Raw genomic sequence first — 20171 nt, 5'->3', positions numbered from 1 at the left:
TTCAAAATGGATTGTAGATCTAAATTTAAAAATGAAAACTATGAAACTCTTAGAAATATTGAAGAAAATTTTGTGACTTTGGGTTAGGCAAAGTGTTCTTAGATATGACACTAAAAGCACCAGTTACAGAAGAAAAAATTAGATAAATTATACCAATATCAAAATTTAAGACTTTTATGGTTTCATGAAAATTAAGAGAATCCACTGAATGGGAGAAAATACTTGCAAATCATGCATTTGATAATAGGTTTGTGTCTGTGTATGAATGTGCATGCTAAGTCACTTCAGTTTTGTCTGATTCTGTGTGACCCTATGGACTGCAGCCTGCCAGGCTGTGTCTAGAATATATTTTAAAACTCTTATAATTCAACAATAAAAATACAATTGACCAATTTTGAAATTGGTTATGAATAAAGATCAGTCCAGGAAAAGTATAAAAAGTCATAAAAATATTAAATTCCTGGAATAAAAATGCTCTAGGAATTCCCAGAAAGGAGTAGTGCATGCAGGCTGGAGGAGCAAAATTTGAGCTCAGTCCTTTGGGAGATTATTAAAATCATGATCTTCAAGTTGTAGAGCCTGTGTGTCCAGTAAAAATAAAAACCACTGAGTAAGCTTAGAAAAGAAAATGATCTGGAATTCTGGGCACAGGCATCTTTTGGGGGAATAATAAGAAAGCAATTGAGGCAAGGCAGAGAGAGGAACCAAGGGAGATTAGGAGACAGAGAGAGAACTTTACAGACTGATTAGGGCTTTTAGACCAATATAATGTCTTTTTTTTTTTTTTTTTTCACTCTGAGTGAAATAGAGAGTCACCAGATGATTCCAAACAGAGAGACCTGCTCTGGCTTCAACATAGGGCAGAAGGAAGGATGTCAATCAGATTGTATACAGTAACTCAGGTGGGAGATAATGAGACTTAGATCAGAGACTGAAGGTGGAAGTAGGAAGAAGCGGTGAGATTTTAGAACAGTTTTGTAGAAACCCGAGAAGATGGAGAAAGTAGATTGTTTTTCAAGGATTGTGGCCAGCATTTGAAAATGCCTCCAGGGAAGAATCTTTCAGAACTTGGGAGGTGGGAGTTTTCGAAGCCTGGGCTCCTATTGACTCCTGCCATCGTCCTACGTCATTCCCAGAAGACACTGGGAGAGGCCATCCTCACCCCCAGGCAGTTCATTATGGACCTTTCGGGTTTCTCTTTATCTGATCTGTCCAAGCTATGCATGGACAAGCACCTGACCTAAGTTTACTCTATCCTTTACATGGTCATCTTATCTGAAACAGTAAAGAGATTATTATACACAGTAATTTGCTTCATGATGTAAGATGCTGGACTCCTCCTAAACTGAATAGCAAACTGTCTAACTGTGGGAAAGCTGTCAAAGTCCAGATCCAGAAAGCCCCCTACCAACTCAGGTGTGTTTTAAAAAAACACATATTATTTTATAAAAAGTACTTCTGGAATTTTAAAATCACACAGCATTTTCACTTTTTATAGTTCATAAGCCATGTCCCAAGCACCAACTCAGATCCAAAGGTTGGCCTGATAAACCCAGATGCTAATTTTTTCCCAAGAGAAAGGAGCAAACATTTACAGATTGCCTACCCTGTGTCATACTCTTTTATGGTATCTTATTAACCTTCCTTTTAAGAAGAAAGCTCAGGTTTGGAGAGGTTAACTCACCTGCCAAAGGTTACACAACAAAGAATCAGCAGATCAAGAGCGATAAAATCAGCAGCTCTGCTCCACCGTGCAGCTGAGATCTGTACAACATTTCTCTACTCCTCAGAACCCATCAGCCCTTAGCTCTCCTGATGTAGTCAAAAGCGGTCCTTCTGGAACAATCGTATGTGGATTCAGAAAAGTCAAGTCTCCCCTGAAGCCTTTGGGATATGAGAGAGATGATCCCAAAGAATGAATCATGACTTACCTTTATTATTATTTTTTTGGTCCTTCTTGGATTTTAAATAGTTGAGACGTTTTGGTCTACAAACAAGGTCCATGCCCCTTCAAAGTTCCTAGAGCAGGGCACGTGGAGGCTGGCACAATCTTCAGTAGCAAAGACATGATCAACTAAGGATTTCCATTTCCATCAAACAGACTTGTGCTTATTAATAAGGCACAGTCTGGGGGGGTGGGGGCAGTGGTTCTGATTTCATCCCCATTTTATGAATGGGGTTCAGAGAGGTTAATTCACCCCAGACTCACAAACTAGTAATAATAGCAGGGCTTTTGCTTTGTGCAATAGCGATAAGATTATTCCTATTGTTTCTATGAGTAACAAACAGCCAGTGTGCTTATCTAGAGCTTACTGTGTGTGCTAAGTTGCTTCAGTCATGTCTGACTCTTTGTAACACTATGGTAGCCCACCAGACCCCTCTGTCCATGGAATTCTCCAGGCAAGAACACTGGAGTGGGTAGCCATTCCCTTCTCCAGGGGATCTTCCTGACCCAGGGATCTAACCCAGGTCTCTTGGATTGCAGGCAGATTCTTTACCATCTGAGGCACCAGGAAACCTCTCACAGCAGCCCCATGAGCAGGGTACTAGTATTATCATCCCTATTTTACACATGAGGAGACTGAGGCACAGTAATATGAAGTAACTCATTCTAGATCACATTGCTGGTAGGGGACAGGTTAAGGATGAACATCCAGACAGACAACCAGGATCTACTGACCATATGCCATTAGCCATTCAGCTATGATCCTCTCTCTGCCTCTCCTTCCAGTGCCAGATTTGAACGAGATCATCTGACTGAGTCCTGCGCTCCGTCGTGTCTTTTTTGGTCAATGCAAAGCCCAGGTTCCAGCCCAGGGAGGCAAACGCACAAGGAAGGAGAAAGTATGTTGGGTGAATGCAGCCTGCAGCAGGCGCACGGCTCTCCAAGGAGGCAGAACTAGTTCCCCAGCCCGATGACTCTTCAGGCCACTAATGAGTTACACAAATACAGTCCCTGCTGACTGATGCCTGGGAGACTGGTGTGCGCCCTCTCTCTCATTTTCTGTCTCTCTCACAACACATACTCACGCTCAGCTGCTGCATCTTAGAATTTCCGCCATCACCCAGTTTTACAAGTGGCCCTGCCAGTGAAGAGGAGGGGGAAAAAAAGCAAAGATCTGTAGATCTGGTTGGTTTGCAGCTGTCAAAGGGACAGGTTTGTTGGCAAGCAGTGAATAGAGGGCACGCTCTGTGGGATCCTGGCATTGTCCAAAGCCAGGCAACATGGTGTTTTCTCCAGAGGGGTGTGAGGGTGGATATGTGCTTGTGGGGGTCACAACAGGGACTATGACACCAGAGGAGTGAGTGTTAATAACACATAAGGAAATGGATCCACACATATCAAAGGTGAGAAGTAAAGGCATTGTGACTAGGAACACACGGTAATTCTGACGTGGGGACAGAGATCACGTTTCTCTTTCATGTGGAGCCAAAAGGAACTTAAGCCTGTTCTGATTGTGTCTGAGAAAGCCCCAGTCACAGGGACACAGGTGAGTGTGACTGCAGCAGGAGGTGCTGTAGTGCATCTACACGCAGGAGGTAATTGAAGGACCTCACCTGAGACCCGGCCCTCAGACTTCCTCAAGGGTCCCACTGTCCACAGGAAGCCTGGTGAAGCCTACTGGGCACCTCACTTGGAAAGATCCGAGGGCTTCCTTAAAGATCCAGGGACACCTTCCTTCCTGGAGCATCTTTGCAGCACAGAAATGCTGGAGCAGTAGGAAGTGGTCCCAGGAATGGCTAGTGGTGAGGAAAAAAGAAGAAGAGAGGTGCACAAGGAAGAGGAAATGAGCATAAAACACCCCTCACCCCTGTCAACACACACACACAAAATGCAAATCTTGGCACATGCTTCTGACTCAGGTGTGCCAGTCACACACTCCTTTTAGTGATTTGAGTTGAAGCAGGAGGCTGAGTGGGAGTTCTAGGACCTGAGCAGTAAGATCACTAGCGAGGAGAGGTGTGGTAAAGAATATACTGCTATAAGCATTTTTGATCTCCTTCCACCCCCTCCCCACTCCCCACTCTAAAGGAAAGACGTTCTTGAATCTTGCACTTGGCTGCTGCTACCTGCCTGGGCCTGTTAACAGAGTTAATGGAGTTTTAAGGGAACAGAATGAGATAAAACAAGAAGAATGAGAAGCTGAGTTTCCCCTTAGACAGGATGGAAAGCGACTGAAGGAGAAACGGACAAGTCTGATAAGGAGGTGCTGTAGTTGTCAGGAGGGGAGAGGAGGAGTGGGAGGATCACACCCAGGAGCTCAGTTAAGGAGTCTGCAGTAGGGAGTGGATGGGAGGAAGGGAAGGGCTCTGGAAGCACCATGGGGAGGTGGGAGGAGGGGAGGGGGGCGAGAGAGGGCTCAAGGGGGCGGAGACCCAGAGAGAAATTATGCTCTGGAGATGAACTGAATATCCTTCTCATACTTTTTGTTTGTTTGAATGATTTGTTTCATTAAAAAAAAAAAAAAAAAAACCTCAGTAAACATTTAAGCCATTTTTCAATTAATTTTCACATTGGGTTGATGTCTTCAAATGAGGGAGTGAGTTCAGATGAGTCACAAGGGAATTTTTTTAGGGTTTCATTCTATTTCAAACTCCCTGGGCTTCCTTGGGTGTCCAGATAGAGAGGGAGCAGGGCAAGGCCAGCAGACAGAGCCGGGGTCCTCCTCTATCTCAGCCAGAGTTACTATGCTCCGTTAAAAAAAAAAAAAAACTATTTCGTCGGTAACAATTAATTTAGTCCATGTCCCTTATCCTATTGAGAGATAAACTGAGCCCTAGAGTTTGTGACTTGCCCAAGTCCAGTTGCTTGGTTCTCGAGCTAGCACCAACCCCAGGGTCCATCTGGACACACTAATATTTCCAATCCATCCTGTGCTCTGCTCCCTATCTAGGAGTACGCAATTTAGGCTTTCACTGGGAATGTGACCAAAAAAATCGAAAGCCTAGGGAGAAACTATTCCACAACTACTACATCTAATATATACAAATGCCACCACGCCAAATAGAACAGCAGCTGGTGTTAGCTACGCCAGCTGAGAAAAAGTGCACGGATGGTACCGGCTCCTTGCTGTACTCCCAGAACAATCAAGTTTATGTATTTGTTCACTTAATTCTAAACTCCACCAAGACCTTCTTCAAACAATTCCATGCCTAGTCCAGAGACACCCTGAAAGGAAATGGCATGTTTCTTTGACTCCCTGGCTGAGAGCTCAGCATTACCTCCAGCCCCCAAAGCTCCTTAAAGATACCTGCGATCTCCTTCCTAATGTCTCAGATCAGCTGCTATCAACCAGACTTTATGGAGGTGCCTTTCCTTAAATTCAACATTAAAAAAAAACCCTAAGATCATGGCATCTGGTCCCATCACTTCATGGCAAATAGAAGGGGAAAAAGTGGAAGCAGTGACAGATTTTCTCTCTTGGGCTCCAAAAATCACTGCAGATGGTGACTGCAGCCATGAAATTAGAAGATGATGAACCTAGACAGTGTAGTAAAAAGCAAAGATATCACTTTGCTGACAAAGATCCATATAATCAAAGCTATGAGTTTTCCAGTAGTCATGTACAAATATAAGAGTTAAACCATGAAGTAGGCTGAACACTGAAGAATTGATGCTTTCAAATTGTGGTGCTGAAGATGACTCTTGAGAGTCCCTTGGACAGCAAGGAGATTGAGTCCATCAGTCAAGGAAATCAACCCTGAATACTCATTGGAAGGACTGATACTGAAGCTGAAGCTCCAATACTTTGGCCACCTGTGGCAAACAGCCGACTCATTGGAAAAGACACTGATGTTGGAAAAGATTGAGGGCAAAAGGAGGAGAGGGTGGCAGAGTATGAAATGGTTGGATAGCATCACCGACTTCATGGACATGAACTTGGGCAAGCTCTGGGAGATGGTGAGGGACAGGGAGGCCTGGCATGCTGCAGTCCATGGAGTCACAGCGTCATATACAACTTAGCAACTGAACAGCAGCAACAACCTTTCCTTATTAAATAAAAATAGACAGCTGGGACTCTGAGAGGTGACCTGACTAGCCCCAGGTTTTTTCTCCTCTGGTTCCTATATCTCATCTGTTCTCTACTTTTTCTGGAAAGGCTTGTGCTGAGGCGGTTCTGCTCCCCAACTATTTCTAATCATCTTCAAAGACTCATTCAGAACTGATGATTCAGCACAACTCAGGAATCTGATTTTGCAAAAAGGTGAGACTGTTTGGAAACATAACCAGCCTATGCGAAACAAAACTGTGGCATTTAACACACTAATTAAAGGTTAAGGAACAGCAACCACAAATCAGCTTTCTTCACACTAAAAAGATCCAAAATAAGCAGGCAACTTAAATCAAATCAGAAATGTATTGATTTAGTTTCAACCAACATAATTGAAAGAATTATGTTCCAATTAAAAAATGCCCATTTGGGACTTTCCTGGTGGCCCGGTGGTTAAGGATCCACCTGCCAATGCGGGGAAATGGTTCAATCCCTGGTTCGGGAACTAAGATCCCACACGCCTTGGGGCAACTAAGCCAGCTCGCCCAGGAGCCCACACTCTGCAACAAGAGAAGCCACCACAGTGAGAAGCTCACGCACCGCAGCTGGAGAGTAGACCCTACTCACAACTAGAGAAAGCCGGCATGCAGCAGCAAAGGCCCAGCACAGCCGAAAATAAACACAAATAAATTTTTTAAAATGCCCATTTGACTAATCCAAAAAGATCAGGTTTAGGCTCTCATCTTTGGGCTCCTAGTGGTAGGCTTGGAGTAGCCTTTTTCACTTTAAATTCTACACGGACCAATCTAATCCTCTATCCTCTATGTTGGGAGCTGGATGTTCTCATGTGATTCTGACTTGCCTGCATTAAGCTCACAATCCGGGAGGGAAACAGAACCATACCATCTAAACAGAACAGAAATACAGTCCCAGCATGTTGAAGTGTGCTGAGCTGTGATAGCAAAGACGAGGAAGTAATTTGTTCTCCCTGGAGGCACGGTGAAGATTCTCTGCCCTCCTTAGATGACTGGCTTTTCTATGAGTGGTAGGATTCTCTGGGGATTATAAAGACACAGGCTTATGAGAACACAGGATGAAGCTCAGAAGGTTGAGATGCTGTGAGCTACAGCAACACTGGGCAGGTAATAAGTATTCAAGACAGGTGAAAATGGAAAGGGAGATGAAAATAGACAGGATTTGCCACATTTAGAAAACGTGACTTTATTCTGTGTGGATAATTTTTAAACATACGCATTTATCTTTTCTTTACAAAAGTAATGCATACTCATTGTAAAAATTGAAGAATTTTTAAATGGTGGGAAGTATTATCCATAGTCCTACCATCAATGAGGACAAGTGTTAATATTTTCACTCAGTATTTCAGATAAACACACATTCAAGGGACCAGATGTACAGATGGTCTTGAAACTTGTTCTTTATTTAACCACATATTGTAAACATTTTTTACTTTCTATTGTGGGATATTAGACCATTTGTAATTTCACTATGTTTTAATGAAGCTGTAAAGAGCATGCATGTACAATTCTGCTTCTGTAGTTGCTCATTTATTGTCATAATTTAAAATCATAATTTCCGACTCAAAGCAAATATACATTTTTAAAGCCTTATGTATTTATTGCAAAATATTCTTGAGAAAGTCTGCACCAATAAATACTTGATGTTTACTGAGGAATTATGTGAGGAAATTTCCTTACTTTCTTGCCATTATGGGTTCTTGCAGTTTTTATAATTTTTGCCAATTTGTTGGCCCAAACAAACACATCATCAATATTTAACTTGCTTTTGATTACTACAGGGGTACATTTTTTTATGTTCATCGACCTATTGATTTTTCTTCTTTTGTGAAATGCCTATTCCTGTTCTTGGACTTTTTTTCTATTAGGAAATTTCTTTTCCTGATTTATAAAAGGCTCACATGTACATTAATGATAAAAACTTTTTGTCTGTTGTAAATGCTTTTTCCAATTTGTCTATTCTTTGTAATTTTGTTTATGGTAATTTTAGACCTAAACAATCTTTTACATTTCTACATTAAGCTTAAAAGGGCCATTTCCTTTCTAAGATCAGATGACTTCTTGTCTTCATATTGTTTTAAGAGTTAAGCACATTATCAATTTATTTAATGTATAAGATGAGATGGGAATGTAATTCAGGCTGAATAATGGCCACCCAAAGATATGAGATCCTAATCCCTGGAATCTGCACTACCTGATAAATGGATCTTGATGACTGAGATTAATTTAAGGATCTTAATTGGCTTCCCTGGTGGCTCAGAGAGTAAAGAATCTTCCTGCAATGCAGGAGACTTGGGTTCAATCCTGGATTGGGAAGATCCCCTGAAAAAGGGAATGGCTGCCCACTCCAGTATTTTCTTGCCTGGAGAATTCCCTGGACAGAGTAGCCTGGTGGGCTGCAGAAGAGGCAGACACGGCTGAACAACTAACACTTTCACTTTCACTTTAAGGATCTTGACATGGGGAGATTGTTCTAGATTATCTGCATGGTCCCTAAGTCCAATCACAAGTGTCCTTACGAGAGAGAAACAGAGGGAGATTTGACACACATGGAATAGAATAAGGTAATGGTGCATGAAGGCAGGGTTGGAGTGACACATCTGCAAGCCAAGGAATGCCTGCAGCTACCAGAACCTTGAAGAGGCAGGGAGCAGGTTCTCCTCTGTCACCGCCAGAGAAAGTGAGGCCTGCCAACACTTTGGTTTTTTAAAAATATTCATTTATTTGTTTTTGGCTGTGCTGGGTCTTTGTTGCTACTTGGGCTTTTCTCTAGTTGCAGCAAGTGGGGGGGCTACTCCCTAGTTGCAGTGCATGGGTTTCTCATTGCAATGCTTCTCTTGTTGCGGAGCACAGGCTCTCCGATGTGCCGGCTTCAGGAGTTGCAGCTCCCAGGCTCTAGAGCGCAGGCTCAGTAGTTGTGGCACACGGGCTTAGGCGCTCCAAGGCAGGCAGGATCTTCCTGGATCAAGGATCAAACCTGTGTCTTCTGCATTAACAGGCAGATTCTTTACCACTGAGCCACTAGGGAAGCCCAACATCTTGGTTTTGACTCATTAAAGCTGATTTCCAACTTCTGGTCTCTAAATCTGAGAGAATAAATTTCTGTCGTTCTAAGTCACCAATTTTGCGATTAATTCATTACTGCAGTCACAGGAAACTAACACAACACCCCACGAAACTGTTTTCCTAAAACAACAAATATCCGTTATTTTCTTACTTGTCTGAAATGTCATCTCTATCACATATAAAATATTTGTATCTATGTATATGTTTCTGAGTTTCTTCTTATTCATTAGTCTATTCTTGTAGTAATAAACACTGTTTTCACTATCACATCTTTTAAATTTCATATCAGGCAATACAAATATCCCTTTATTAATTTTTTAAAGAATACATTTATTATTCTTAACAAATTAGTCTTCTAGATATAGAATTAATAATAGCTTTTCAAGTTCTGTAAAAAATGTCATTTAAGATTAAATGATTATAAATTAATTTGGAAGTTGCCTTTTAAAAATATTACTTGTTCCCATCCTCATTCTATTATTAAAATTCTTGTTTTATGTTCTACAGTAACTCCTGAAATTTCCTTCCTATAGTTCTTGTACATTTCTAAAGTTTCTACTTAGTTTTTCTGTCTTTCCTTCCTCCCTTCCTTCCCATCCTCCTCCTCTTCACACCCCCCTCTATCCCTCCTCCCTTCTTCATTCCTTTTTCTTTCTTTCTTCTGTTGCTGCTTATATAATGTTCTGAAACAGAGAGGTGACATATGATTTCTTCTTTGGCAGTTAATTTAAACGTCTAACTTTGTTTTGTTATTTTCTTAGGCTAATACTGAAACTCATTTTTAGGTTCTAACAGATGCTGTGTGGGTGGTGGGAAGAGGCAGTGCGAGTGATGGTGTGTGTGTTGGGGCGGGGATGGGGGCAGTGCGCAGGGGACAACAACGCATGGTAACTTTTAATTAGCTCCCGATAGTCAAGGAATCATTATTCACAGATTTCACAATCAGGTACAACAGGGCCATCTGACATTTTTAAAAAGAAAAACATGCCTCCAAGTGCCATAGTTTGAAGCTCTCCTATACAGATTTTCAGTTCCAATTGATTGTTGTCAGTCTTTTGTTTTAAATGTGCAACGTATGAGTTCTGAGCCTCAATCCAGCCTCAGTTATGTCTGTGTTTGTATAACACTTTGGCTTCCCCAAACCCTGGCTATGAGGATGAGGAAGGCTTTTGAAAGAGAAGAGTTAGCCTACTATTCAGATCTGAGAAATAACCTCCTATCACCACTTCCAGACTGAGACAGTTGTAAGACAGAATTTGGTGAAGACTTGCTCTGCAGAAAGAGGGAGAGGGGACGATAGGATTCCATTTTAACCAGTGGGAGAAATGAAAAGAAAAAAAAAACTTCATTTCCAGCATCCTAAAGGAAAAGACAATGTGGGCAGACACGCTGAGGCAGTGGTTTCCAGCCTTGGGAATAAAATGAAGCAGACGTTTTAAGATACCTTATATGGAGCACCACATTAATAATCACTGAAAATTAATTAATGATGCTGATAATGACTAGAATATTATTTTTTTAAGTACAAGAAGAATCTGTTATATAAAATAAGATATTATCTTCTTAGCTAGGTAGACTTTTTTATTTTCTTTAACTAATCAACACTCTGCCAAGGAAAAGGGAATGTTCTGCCAGAATTTAAACTGAAAAAAATAAAGTCCTCGGGCAAGTTTATATAAAACTCTGGAAAAGTGATATGTAATAAATTAAATATACTGAAATAAGCAAAGCATGAATATTTAACCACTTGACTATTTTAATTTAAAAGGGAGCTGTGAGACCAAGACTTGCTCACACAGGATGGAAAGTTTAAGGCCTGATTGGCAGTACCAGAAGCTGTCCTGCCTCTTTCTTTATTCAGGAGACTGGCAAACAAAACAGGGCAGCAGCGTGGCATCAAGCTGTGGGCCAAGTCAAACATTTGCCAAGGCTTGTCCATGTCCCAGAATCTACATGGCTGGGGAACTTGGACACAGAACATGCTGCATATCTAACTGCTTGTGCCATTAGTTAGCATCACCTAAGACGTCTTCAGGCACCAAACGACCAGCCAGAATCATTTTTTGGGGGTCCTGGAATAGGAGGGGGTCCCTTCCTACAGAGACCAATTCCCTGGAGTCAAACCCCAAAGCAAGGGTGGGTGAAAATACATGAAAGTACTAACCAGCAAGTGGACTGGATGAGTGAGGAAGAGCCATGGGGTCAGAGAAAGCAGGGGAGGAAAGGCCAAGAGACGCAAAATGAGATCCCGCTGCCCCACAGAGGAACACGTGTTCCAACCTCAGCAAAAGGAGGATAACCTGTGTCTGCAAGGAAGGTTATCCTTCTCTGGCCCTGGTTTCCATTGGCAAAACTGAAGAGGGGAGGTGGCCTTAAGTGATCAATGATCTTAAGTGATCATTCCATAGAGTGGCCAGAAGCTGAGATGAATGGGAATCAGCATTGCAGACCCTTGGGAGGGACGTCACTGTCTTACAGTCTGGCAAAGAGGTTTTAGGACCTAACGTTTATAGAATGTTGTCCACTTACCTGGCCCCAGACTGAGAACTTTACATGTAGGCTTTTATTTAATCATCGCACAGTTCTATGAGATTTATCACACAGTTTATTATCATCACCCCATGTTATGCAGGGCTTCCCTGGTGGCTCAGTGGTAAAGAATCTGCCTGCCAATGCAGGAGACACAGGTTCAATCCTGGGTCAGGAAAATCCCATGAGAGAGGAAATGGCAACCCACTCTAGCATTCTTGCCTGGAGAATCTCATGGACAGAGAAGCCTGGTGGGCTACAGTCCATAGAGTCACAAAAGTGTCATACATGACTTAGCGGCTAAACAACATTTTATACATGAGAAAACAGAGATGCTAGGGAGCCTTCAGAAAGGAAATAGCTCACAAGCATCAGAGCTGGCACTCAAATACCAGCCTGCACCAAAGCTCATGCTCTCTGTATTCACACTAGGCTGCTCTCCAATGCAGAGGAGAGACCAGATGTCAGCCCAGCATTTGAAAATGTTCTGTGTTGCATGTAGACACAGACCAGTGTGCAGGACTGGAGGATTGTGGGAGGGCTGACATGTATCTATTGTAGACATGCTTAAAAGGCCAAAAGGTAATTGATTCTCGAAAGCCAATATTATAGTCTGGCAGCGAGTGTCAGAAGATATAAACTAATGGCATCAGCAAAAAAAGACTTTTCCCTGAGGACCGCATGCATGAGTGCTAAGTTGCTTTAGTCATGTCCAACCCTTCATGACCCTATGAGCTGTAGCCTGCCAGGCTCCCTGTCCATGATTCTCCAGGCAAGAATACTGGAGGGGGTTACCATGCCCTCCTCCAGGGATCTTCCCAGCCCAGGGATCAAACCTATGTTTCTTATGTCTCGTGCATCGGCAGGCAGGTTGTCACTAGCACCACCTGGGAAGCCCTTTCTCTTAGGAGTGGCAGACCGCAATAAAAATGCTCATTGGTTCTATTGGTTTTACAGCCCTTTCTGCCCAATTGCTACTATTTCCTAAAACACTTATAACCCCTTGTATGTCTTCATTCTTTTGAACTGCCCTGAAGTTTCTTAGTACCTTGTAATAAAAACACCCAGAAAATTGTTCTCTTTTCCCCCCAATAATATTATTAGAGTCTTCTATCCTTCTGTATTCACTTTATATTCAAGGAGAATGAAGCATAGAGAAATTAAATGTGTCCTGAATGTGCACTAAGGGAGCAGAGACAGAAGGTGAGGATTCTGATGGTCAAAATTGTGTCTTCCTAGATCTAAACAGACATTTCTCCAAAGAAGACACACAAATGGCTAATAAACACATGAAAAGAGGCTCAACTTTGCTCATTATTAGAGAAATGCAAATCAAAACTACAATGAGATATCACCTCACACTGATCAGAATGACCATCATCAAAATATCTACAAACAATAAATGCTGGAGAGGGGTTGGAGAGAAGGGAACCCTCTTGCACTGTCGGTGGGAATGTAAATTGATACAGCCACTATGGAAGATGGTATGGAGATTCCTTTAAAAACTAGCAATAAATCTAACATATGACCCAGCAATCAGGAAACCATAACTGAAAAAGAAAAATGTACCCCAGTGTTCTTTGTAGCTGAATACTGTTTACTACAGCTAAGACATGGAAGCAACCTAGAATGTCCATCAGCAGATGAGTGGATAAAGAACCTATGGTACATATATACAATGGAATACTACGCAGCCATAACAGGAAGGCATTTGAGTCCGTTCTAATGAGGTGGATGAACCTATTACACAGAGTGAAGTAAGTCAGAAAGAGGAAAAATATATATATTAACTCATGTATATGGACTCTAGAAAGATGGTACTGATGAATCTATTTGCAGGGCAGCAATGGAGATGCAGACATAGAGAACAGACTCATGGCCACAGGCGCTGGGAGGAGAAGGTGGAATGAATGGAGAGAGTAGCACAGAAACATATACACTATTATACGTAAAATAGGTAGTCAGTGGGAATTTGCCGTATGGCTCAGGGAGCTCTGTGACAATGTAGAGGGGTGGGATGGGGTGGGAGGTGGGTGGGAGGTGGGTGGGAGGTTCAAGAGGGAGGGGAAATATATATACCTATGACAGATTCATGTTGATGTGTGGCAGAAAGCAGCACAATGTTGTAAAGCTATTAGCCCTCAATTACAAATTTTTAAAAAATAAAAAAAGATCCCACATGCCACTTGAAGTAGCCAAAAAAAAAAAGACCTTTTGTCCTCTTTGAGAGTCAAGTCATCCCTTTGTATGAGGAGGCAAAAAAAATTCCAGGTTTCCTAGGAAGAGATTATATATACAAATAGATCCTTATCAGCGGAACTAAAATAATATTGGTTTTCACACAGTAATGAAAACACTCGGAGACATTCATATGCAAGCAGACTTTTTTTGCTGGTGAGCTCTGTAAATGCAAAGGCAGGGAGATAAGTGAGAGAGACAAGAAAAGCTTTCTTAAAGCTTCACTCACTGTTGGAAAAAGTGCTGATTTTGTTAGAGCTTTATAGGAACAGCTCGGGTTGAATGTGACATGAAATTTGACTTGAATCTTGCACCTGTCAGCCTTCTGGGAGAAGATTTTCAGTCCTAAGGCTTCCATCTAAGTAGCACCTCTTGGCGGGGACTTCAGAAGCAGGGCCAGCCTTTCAATTCCAGGATTGAGTCTTGTGTTCAAACTTTCTCTACCTCACGCTATCTTCCTTCCAATCTGTCAACAAATGTGTTTTTCTGGGTGGAATTACAAGGTTCCAGGGTCACATGTGACCAGCTACACTTGTAGGCAGAAACTCAGGTCAGAGTGAACCAGGCCTGCCACTTCTGCTATGACAGGCCCAGTCAACTAAGATAATGAGCAATGTCTGCACTGTGTTCAGGTACTAAATCCACTGGTGTGTGTTTAGCATATCTGGATTGAGTTTTTGAAAGGTGAGGAAACCTTGCCTTATTTTTTTCGTCTTTGGAAAATAATTTAGTGGTGAAGGAGGATTTTACGTTATATGTTTATATTCATACTATATAACATATATAGTTATATATACTATATATTTGTGTGTATACTATTTATAATTACTGCACCACCAGAATTTTCACAATTAGAATATATCCATGTACTCTTTTGTCATTTAAAAGTGCATCTTTAGGGACTTCCCTGGTGGTCCAGTGGCCAAGACTCCACACTCTCAGAGCAGGGGGCCCAGGTTCAATCTCTGCTCAGGGAACGGGAAGCTACATGCCGCAACTACAGATCCTGCGTGCCACAACAAAGACTGAAGATCCTGCGTGCTGCAGCCAGGACCCAGTGCAGCCAAATAAAGACAAGAAATCACTTTTAAAAATAAAATTGAAAAAATGCATTTTTAAAAGCTTGAATGTCACATTTACCTTCAGAATTTTAAAAAATTGTATGAATACATTCATTAAAGAAACCTTAGCATACACTGATGAAAAGAGTCTAATACAGAAAATCCATAATCATATTTTTTGAGGTAACATCTGATAAAACTTGGATGTACAGCATTTCCTCTTTTTTTTTTCCCCTCCCTGGACTATATGTACTACATGGAAATACAGGTCTTCCTTTATCCATGGTTATGCTTCCCAAGGTTTCAGTTACTTGCGGTCAGCTGGGATCTGAACATACTAATGGAAAATTTCAGAAATAAATGATAAGTTTTCCATTGTGCCCCATTCTGAATAGGGTGATGAAATCTGTATGGTCCCACTCCGTCCCTCCCACGCTTGTGAATCGTCCCTTTGTCCAGCATACTCTGCCCCTTAGTCACTTGGCAGCCTCCTGGGTTATCAGATTGACTATTGTGAGATTGCAATTCATGTGTTCAAATCACCCTTATTTTACTGACTAATGGCCCCAATGCACAAAAGTAGTGATGCTGGTAATTCAAATATGCCAAAGAGAAACCGTGAAGCACTTCCTTTAAGTGAAAAGGGGAAAGTTCCTAGCTTGATAAGGAAAGACAAGCAATCAATCATATGCTGAGATGGATAAGATACATAGTGAAAATGAATCTTCTGTCAGTGACGTCGTAAAGAAAGAAAAAGAAAATTGTGCTAGATTTGCTGGTGCTCCTCAAATTGCAAAAGTTATGAACACAATGCGTGGTAAACGGGAAATGCATTAAATTTGTACTATAAGGTACTTTCAGAGAGAGGGAGAGACTACGTTGATGTAATTTTTATTACAGTATGTTGTTATGATGGTTCTATTTTATTATTAGATACTGTTGTTAATCTCTTACAGTGCTTAATTTGTAGATTACACTTTATCACAGGTAAATATGAAAGAAGAGATACAGTACACGTGGAGCTCAGTACTATCTGTGATATAGGCATCCACTGAGGGCCTTGGGACTTATCCCCCATGAATAAGAGGAGATTACTATATGTTCCGGAGAAGGCAATGGCACCCCACTCCAGTACTCTTGCCTGGAAACTCCTATGGACAGAGGAGCCTGGTAGGCTGCAGTCCATGGGGTTGCGAAGAGTCGGACATGGGACATGACTGAGCGACTTCACTTTCACTTTTCCCTTTTATGCATTGGAGAAGGAAATGGCAACCCACTCCAGTGTTCTTGCCTGGAGAATCCCAGGGACGGGGGAGCCTGGTGGGCTGCTGTCTATGGGGTCGCACAGAGTCGGACATGACTGAAGCGACTTAGCAGCAGCAGCAGCAGCAACTATATGTTCATATAAAATCACATTACATTTACTGTTTTGAACTGCCATATGCTTTTTTACTGAAAAATACACTATGAGCCTCTTTCTACTTATGGAGTTATATAAAAAATAATTTTTGAGATGACACAGTATTCTATTGTTAACCACCACTGCCAACTCCACGGTTTTCTAATATAAATAATACTAGCGATAAATTCCCATACATTTTCATAGTAAAATTCCCCAGATAAGGAACTGTTAAATCAAAGGTCATTCTTTCAAAGGCTTTCCATGCCTGTTGCCAAACTGCACCTCAGAAAAATTGTACCAATCTATCTTCCCTCCAGCGGTGTGAAAGCACATTTCCCCATGCTCTGACCAATGTGGTGTCATAAGTCTTTGTATATGTGTGTGTTAGTTGCTCAGTTGTGTCTGGTTCCTTGTGACCCTGTGGACTGTTGCCTGCCAGGGTCCTCTGTCCATGGAATTCTCTAGGCAAGAATACTGGAGTGGGCTGCCGTTCCCTTCTCCAGGGGATCTTCCCAACCCAGGGATAAACCTGGGTCTCCTGCATTGCAGGCAGGCTGTTTACTATCTGAGCCACCAGCGAAGCTTCACCATAATTCTTTTTAGACTTCACCCATCTGATAGGCAAAATAAATGATGTCTCACTGTTTTAATAGGCAAATATAGAATGGTAAATCATTATTTTATTAAATACATTATTAGAGAAACTAAACATTTTTCTTTTATTTTTGATAGCTTGTTTTTCTCCTTTGGGGATTAACTATTTATAATCCCAGTTCCCCCATCCCTTCTAATTTAGTTGTAAGTTCTTTATGTATTAATACCAATTATTTTTATCTCATAACACTGTAATAGTTTCTCAGTTTTAACTTTTCCTAATTTAGCTTGTAGTATTTTTGTTGTGCTGAAGTTTTAATTTTGCCTTAGTCAGAAATGCTAGTCTTTTTCTTTATGGCATCTACCATCAGTGGCCTTTGCTACCTATTGACGGAGACTGTTAATTTTATGATATATCTTAGAGATGGAATATGGGGCTTCCCAGGTGGTGCTAGTGGTAAAGAACCCGCCTGACAATGCAGGAGCTGCAGGAGATGCGAGTTTGATCCCCGGGTTGGGAAGATCCCCTGGAGGAGGAAATGGCAACCCACTCCAGTATTCTTGTCTGCAGAATCCCATGGACAGAGGAGCCTGGCAGGCTACAGACTATAGCATTGCAAAGAGTCAGACACAGCTGAAGTAACTTAACACAGCACATACAAAATCATATCCCAACTAAACTACACTTCCTTGTCCCAGAGTCTGTTTCTGAGGGGACCCAGACTAATTTTTTTTAAGTGACAGGAAATTATCATGCTGTATGATAGGGAAAATATCTGATATTGAAATAATATAAATGGGAACATGACCTAGACCTGGGGTTCAGAGATCATGCAGAGATGGAGTGAAGATCTGCAGAGCAAGTAGGAATTCCTTTGAAATAGGAAGAAGAGACTCAACCTGGAGGGAATTCTAGTCAGAAGGATCAGCATGGCCAAGACCTAGAGCCAAGAGCAGGTCTGTAGTATTTAAAAAAAAAAGAAAAAAAGAGAAAGGAAAGGTTCAGTGTGACTGAGACCTGGACCAGGAATGGTACAGAGATGAGAGATAAAGCTGGAGAAGTAAGAAATAAATAGATCACAAAGGATCTTGTTTACTAGGCTGAGAAGTATGGACAATGTGCCTATTTTCAGCAGAAATTTTTAACATTAACATTCCCAAACTTGTTAGGATTTAAGTATAAAATGTAGGACTTGGATAGTCTAAGCATTTTCCTAAATATTTTTCTCAAAAACTAATTCCATCCATCTTGCTCTTCTCTTCCTTATGGTACGTTCTTCTCATTCTACCCGAAGCTCTCCCCTTGTCCTTAAACTCTGGTTTAAAGCTAAGCTTCTCAGTGTGGGGAACACATCCTATTGTTCTTTGTAGACCCAGAGGGCCTAGCACAAAGCCCAGATAAATGCTTAGGCATCTTGGTGTCTTAACTTGCCCATCCCTTTCCTTCCTCCCTCTCTCCTTCTCCCTCTGAACCCTCCTCCCCCTCTTTGCAGTCAACCCACACATGTGTGAATCATCAGTAGCATCTCCCAAAGGGGAAACCCCTCTGCCAACCAGCTGGTCCAGCCTCATTCCACGAATGTTGCTGAGTGGGAACGTCCCCATTACACAACCGTAATGCAGCCCAGGGTGTTCTGAGCGCTCCTCTCCCATCTCACCAAATCCAGCTTTTCCACCATTTTCCATCTTACCTTCCTTTCCATTGAGGGTCTGATTCTTTGCTTTCAAGTCCTATTTACTGCCAAGTGGTTATGTCTTGGCCTTCAGAGGAAACATAAGTACATATCCAATCCACAAGACACAGAGAAACACTCAGGGGAAAAAAAAAAAAAGATTAGTTCAAGATATAGAGGAATTATAGTGTTTAGAGTTTGAATTGTAGAAATATTTTAGGTCTGATTAATAAATTTTTCCAGTAAGGGATGAGATGGTAAATATCTTGAGCTTTGCAGGCCGTAAGGTCTATTTAGCAGCTACTTACCTCTGCCCTTGTAGTGGGGAAGACGATACTGACAATACCTACGTAAGTGGCTGTGGCTGTGTGCCAGTACAACTGGACTTACTGGACTGTAAGGAGATCAAACTAGTCAATCCTAAAGGAAAGCAACCCTGAATATTCACTGGAAGGACTGATGCTGAAGCTGAAACTCCAATACTCTGGCCACCTGATGCAGAACCACCTCCTTGGAAAAGATTCTGATGCTGGGAGAAATTGAGGGCAAGAGGAGAAGGGGGTGACAGACGATGAGATGGGATGGCATCAATGACTCAATGGACAAGAGTTTGAGCAAACTCCGGGAGATAGTGAAGGACAGGGAAGCCTGGCGCACTGTAGTCCATGGGGTCACAAAGAGCTGGACAAGACTGAGTGATGAACAACAGTAGGTAGTAGGCTAATTGGGTCACAGACACTGGTGGGTCAATACCCAGTCTGGACCAGCTCTCCCATACAAATGAGAACAACGCGCCCCGGAGATGACGCATCACTGTTTACCCTGGTGATTCATGGCATACCTGAGCTGAGGACCTGGGCCTCCTGGCCAGCTAGTCCTTAAGACTAAGTCCTGCTTTTTGCACTTTGACTCCTCTTCCTCACCATCACTCATGTCCTACCAGTTTGTCCCATCCTAGTCATTTGGTAGATCTTAATACTCAGGCACCAAAGACAGATGTCAAACTTTAAAAGTGTATACATGTCAATTCCAATCTCCCAGCTTATTGCACCCCTCTTTGCCCCCTTGTATAAAATAGATAACGAATGAGATCCTACTGTATAGCACAGTAGGGAGAAAGGGTACAATCTGTTTGTAGGACATATTTTAAGTAAACCTTAAAAATGCATTCTAATACCTAGTAGGTGCAGACAAATACTGTTTGATTCCACCTATATGAGGTACCTAGAATAGTCAAATTCATAGAGTCAGAAAGTGTACTGGCAGATACCAGGGCCCAGAGCGGGGGCAGTGCTGGTGAGGAGGGAAGGAAGGGGCAAGGGGGACTGAGTGTTTAATGGGGACAAAGTTTCAGCTTAGAAAGTGAAAAATTCAGGAGATGGATGATGGTGAAAGTTGAACAACAGTGTGAATGTACTTAGTGCCATTGAATTGTATAGTTAAATACGGTTAAAATAGTATGTTTTATACTGTGCGACTTTTACCACAATAAAATTATTTTTAAAAAAGGATATGAAAATAACTACTAAAACATGCTATACAGAATAAACTTGAACAGCTGTAGACGCTTTTCCAGATCT

General features: G+C 41.8%; 1 long non-coding RNA gene across 1 annotated transcript; it reads right to left on the bottom strand.

Annotated features, from left to right (window-relative positions):
- Positions 1-8725: 8725 nt before the first annotated feature.
- On the bottom strand, positions 8726-19741 carry LOC139178052 (uncharacterized). The gene is made up of 2 exons (XR_011562484.1): positions 18610-19741; positions 8726-9214 (listed from the first exon to the last, which is right to left on the bottom strand). It is a non-coding gene; the product is annotated as an uncharacterized lncRNA (long non-coding RNA).
- Between the last annotated feature and the right edge of the window lie 430 nt (positions 19742-20171).

Source organism: Bos indicus, chromosome 20, assembly GCF_029378745.1.
Source record: "Bos indicus isolate NIAB-ARS_2022 breed Sahiwal x Tharparkar chromosome 20, NIAB-ARS_B.indTharparkar_mat_pri_1.0, whole genome shotgun sequence".
NCBI classification, from domain to species: domain Eukaryota; kingdom Metazoa; phylum Chordata; class Mammalia; order Artiodactyla; family Bovidae; genus Bos; species Bos indicus.
Note: the sequence above shows the minus strand (reverse complement) of the source record. Positions and strands in the feature narration are given on the sequence as shown.